Below are 5000 nucleotides of genomic sequence, written 5' to 3' on the forward strand. Positions count from 1 at the left end.
TGCAACCTTCATAGCGCTCTCCGGGCCTAACTGGTTAACCGGCGCCGCGACTGACCGTACAACAATGACGTGTGTCAAACCGGCGGTAAGACGCCCGGAGCTCACGCCGGCCTCGTCGCACCTCGGGCCCGCCCGACGGGCTGGATCCGACCTTCACAGACTTCCGCCGTCAATTGGTTAACCGGCGCGGCGCCGGGAGCACGCGCCTCTGTCGGCGGTCGGCCCTCCGGTAGTGCCGCCGTGCATCGTCCGCTTCGGCCGGCAGCAGGGCCCCGAATCAGCCTTCATTCCGACTTCCGAGTTGGGACTTGGAATAATTTCGACTTCTGCCAAGGTCTCGGATCGGCGGTGGGACCTGCGGTAGTCCCACCGAAAATGCCGCCCCTCGGCCGGCACGGCCCTCCGAATACGTCCCCTCGCGGCTCACCGCAGCGGGACTTTGTCAGATTTTCGATCGGGCCGTAGCCCTGTTTTTGGCGGAGGGACCTGCGGTAGTCCCACCGAAAATGCCGCCCCTCGGCCGGCACGACCCTCCGAATTCGTCCCCTCGCGTCTCCCCGCCGCGGGACTTTGTCAGAAAATCATTCGGGCAAGGTTTCGATTCGGCGGCCCGAGCACCGGTAGTCAGCCCGTATATGCTGCCCCTCGGTCGGCTTGGGCCTGCGGATACGTCCCGCTGACTGACTTCCGCCATTGGGAATTCGTCCGAAAATCCATACGGGCGACCTTGGGAAGCGTGCGGAAATACCGCCGCGCGGCCCGGGTTAACGAAGTGGGGAGGCCCGTAACGCCCGTCGACCACTCCTAAGTGGTCGAGAAAAACGCCTCCCCGTAAATCTCCGGAAACCCCGCCAATGCCCCCGTACAGAAATTGCATGTGTCAAAGGGGCGGCCGTATCTGACCCCGGCTGCCGAGCCTCTGGATCTCCTGCCCGGCTACGACCCTCAAATCCGACCCGCATCCAGACTTCCGGAGCGGACTCAGTTAACGAATTGCCACCGGGCAACTGGTTAACCGGCAGTTCTCGGACGGCTCGTTAGCCGTGCCGACCGACCCCCCCGGCCGTGCGGTGGAGCAAGACAACAGTCCCCGGGCGGGCAATCGAGTTCCCGACCGGGCCCTGGCAGATCGTTAACCGGCCCGACCGGGACAAGTCGTTAACCAACTTCGGCGTGACAAATGGTTAACCGGCCCGGCCGGGACAAGTCGTTAACCAGACCCCAGCAGGCACTGCGGTAACCGACCGGGTCCGGTGCTGACATGCAGAACAGGACAAAGACTTGGGCAGCGGCCCGGCGCGGACAGTTCTTCCGTTCGCCGGCTCGGTGACAATTGGTTAACCGACCGGGCTCAGGCAAATCGTTAACCGACGTCGGCGAGACAAATGGTTAACCGGCTCGGCCGGGACAAGTCGTTAACCAACTTCGGCGTGACAAATGGTTAACCGGCCCGGCCGGGACAAGTCGTTAACCAGACCCCAGCAGGCACTGCGGTAACCGACCGGGTCCGGTGCTGACATGCAGAACAGGACAAAGACTTGGGCAGCGGCCCGGCGCGGACAGTTCTTCCGTTCGCCGGCTCGGTGACAATTGGTTAACCGACCGGGCTCAGGCAAATCGTTAACCGACGTCGGCGAGACAAATGGTTAACCGGCTCGGCCGGGACAAGTCGTTAACCGACTTCGGCGAGACAAATGGTTAACCGGCTCGGCCGGGACAAGTCGTTAACCAACTTCGGCGTGACAAATGGTTAACCGGCCCGGCCGGGACAAGTCGTTAACCAGACCCCAGCCGGCACTGCGGTAACCGACCGGGTCCGGTGCTGACATGCAGAACAGGACAGAGACTTAGGCAGCGGCCCGGCGCGGACAGTTCTTCCGTTCGCCGGCTCGTGACAATTGGTTAACCGACCGGGCTCAGGCAAATCGTTAACCGACTTCGGCGAGACAAATGGTTAACCGGCCCGGCCGGGACAAGTCGTTAACCAGACCCGAGCCGGCACTGCGGTGACCGACCGGGACCGGTGCTGACATGCAGAACAGGACAAAGACTTAGGCAGCGGCCCGGCGCGGACAGTTCTTCCGTTCGCGCCGGCTCGTGACAATTGGTTAACCGGCCCGGCTGGGACAAATCGTTAACCGACGTCGGCGAGACAAATGGTTAACCGGCTCGGCCGGGACAAGTCGTTAACCAACTTCGGCGTGACAAATGGTTAACCGGCCCGGCCGGGACAAGTCGTTAACCAGACCCCAGCCGGCACTGCGGTAACCGACCGGGTCCGGTGCTGACATGCAGAACAGGACAGAGACTTAGGCAGCGGCCCGGCGCGGACAGTTCTTCCGTTCGCCGGCTCGTGACAATTGGTTAACCGACCGGGCTCAGGCAAATCGTTAACCGACGTCGGCGAGAGAAATGGTTAACCGGCCCGGCCGGGACAAGTCGTTAACCAGTCCCGAGCCGGCTCTGCGGTAACCGATCGGGTCCGGTGCTGACGGGCAGAACAGGACAAAGACTTAGGCAGCAGCCCGGCGCGAACAGTTCTTCCGTTCCCCGGCTCGTGACGATTGGTTAACCGACCTCCGGTCCACCCTCCGAAAGTGCCGCCCCTCGGTCCGAACGTCGCTCCCAACACGTCCCCCGGCTGCTCCCCGCCGCGGGACCTTGTAGGTTTTGAATTCGGCGGAAGCCGTAGTTTTGGCCGAGCGCCATAACAGGAGCCCTAGCCCCAGCCCAAGCCCTAACCCATATCCTAGCCCTAGCCCTAACCCTAACCCTAACCCCAGCCGTAACCCTAACCCAGGCCCTAACCCTAACGCTAACCCTAACCCCCGCCCTAACCCTAAACCTAACCCCAGCCCTAACCCTGAACCTAACCCTAACCCTAGACCTAACCCCAGCCCTAACCCTAGCCCTGGCCCTAACCCTAACCCTAAACCTGGCCCGAACCCAATCCCCGGGCGGGCAATCGGTTTGCCCGACCGGGCCCTGGCAAATCGTTAACCAACGTCGGCGAGACAAATCGTTAACCAACGCCGGCGAGACAAATCGTTAACCAGCCCGGCCGGGACAAGTCGTTAACCAACCCTAATGCGGCGGGACTTGGAATAATTCCGACGTCTGCCGAGGACTGCGATGGGCGGTGCGACCTCCTGTAGTCCCGACGGAGGAGCCGCCCCTCGGCCGGCACGGCCCTCCGAAGACGTCCCCTCGCGGCCACCCGCCGAGGTATGACGCGTGCGGACCTGCCAGGAGCACAACCCAAACCTTAAAACTAACCCTGGCCATAGCACGAGCCCTAGCCCCAGCCCAAGCCCCAACCCATATCCTAGGCCTAGCCCTGACCCTAGCCCCAACCCTAGCCCTAACCCCAGCCCTAACCCTAAAGCTAACCCCCGCCCTAACCCGAGCCCTAGCCCCAACCCGAACGCTAAACCTAACCCTAACCCCAACCCCAACCCTAGCCCTAACCCCAGCCCTAACCCTAAAGCTAACCCCCGCCCTCACCCGAGCCCTAGCCCCAACCCGAACGCTAACCCTAACCCTAACCCCAACCCCAACCCTAACCCTAACCCTAACCCTAGCCCCAGTCCAAGCCCCAACCCATATCCTAGCCCTAGCCCTGACCCTAGCCCGAACCCTAACCCTAGCCCTAACCCCAGCCCTAACCCTAAAGCTAACCCCCGCCCTAACCCGAGCCCTAGCCCCAACCCGAACGCTAACCCTAACCCTAACACCAACCCCAACCCTAGCCCTAACCCCAGCCCTAACCCTAAAGCTAACCCCCGCCCTCACCCGAGCCCTAGCCCCAACCCGAACGCTAACCCTAACCCTAACCCCAACCCTAACCCTAACCCTAACCCTAGCCCCAGCCCAAGCCCCAACCCATATCCTAGCCCTCACCCGAGCCCTAGCCCCAACCCGAACGCTAACCCTAACCCTAACCCCAACCCCAACCCTAACCCTAACCCTAACCCTAGCCCCAGCCCAAGCCCCAACCCATATCCTAGCCCTAGCCCTGACCCTAGCCCCAACCCTAACGCTAACCCTAACCCCAGCCCTAACCCTAACCCTAACCCTAACCCTAACCCTAACCCTAACCCTAACCCTAACCCTAACCCTAACCCTAACCCTAACCCTAACCCTAACCCTAACCCTAACCCTAACCCTAACCCTAACCCTAACCCTAACCCTAACCCTAACCCTAACCCTAACCCTAACCCTAACCCTAAACCCTAACCCTAACCCTAACCCTAACCCTAACCCTAACCCTAACCCTAACCCTAACCCTAACCCTAACCCTAACCCTAGCCCGAACCCAATCCCCGGGCGGGCAATCGGGTTGCCCGACCGGGCCCTGGCAAATCGTTAACCAACGTCGGCGAGACAAGTCGTTAACCAGCCCTGCCGGGACAAGTCGTTAACCAGCCCTGCCGGGACAAGTCGTTAACCAACGTCGGCGAGACAAGTCGTTAACCAGCCCGGCCGGGACAAGTCGTTAACCAACCCTAATGCGGCGGGACTTGGAATAATTCCGACGTCTGCCGAGGACTGCGATGGGCGGTGCGACCTCCTGTAGTCCCGACGGAGGAGCCGCCCCTCGGCCGGCACGGCCCTCCGAAGACGCCCCCTCGCGGCAGCCCGCCGAGCTATGGCGCGCGGGGACCTGCCAGGAGCACAAGCCAAACCTTAACCCTAACCCTGGCACTAACCCTAACCCTAACCCTGACGCCAGCCCTAACCCTAACACTAGCCCTAACTAACCCTAACCCTCACCCTCACCCTAAAACGCCCAGTCTTTGTAACTGGGCGTACGTCGGTCCCGCAGCGGCGCGCGGCTAATTCGCCCCTGGACCTGCTAGCACCTTCTGCGAATACCGGCGAAGACGCTGACCCAGCCAGCCAGCCAGCCAGCCAACGCGCTCGTCTGTGCCGGCACACTGCAGCTCGGCAACCGGGGAGCCCACAGCCAAGCCCTCGCGAGGCTGCTGTAGCTGGCCCAC

This window comes from Hypanus sabinus, unplaced genomic scaffold (genome assembly GCF_030144855.1).
Source record: "Hypanus sabinus isolate sHypSab1 unplaced genomic scaffold, sHypSab1.hap1 scaffold_2327, whole genome shotgun sequence".
Classification (NCBI taxonomy): Eukaryota; Metazoa; Chordata; class Chondrichthyes; order Myliobatiformes; family Dasyatidae; genus Hypanus; species Hypanus sabinus.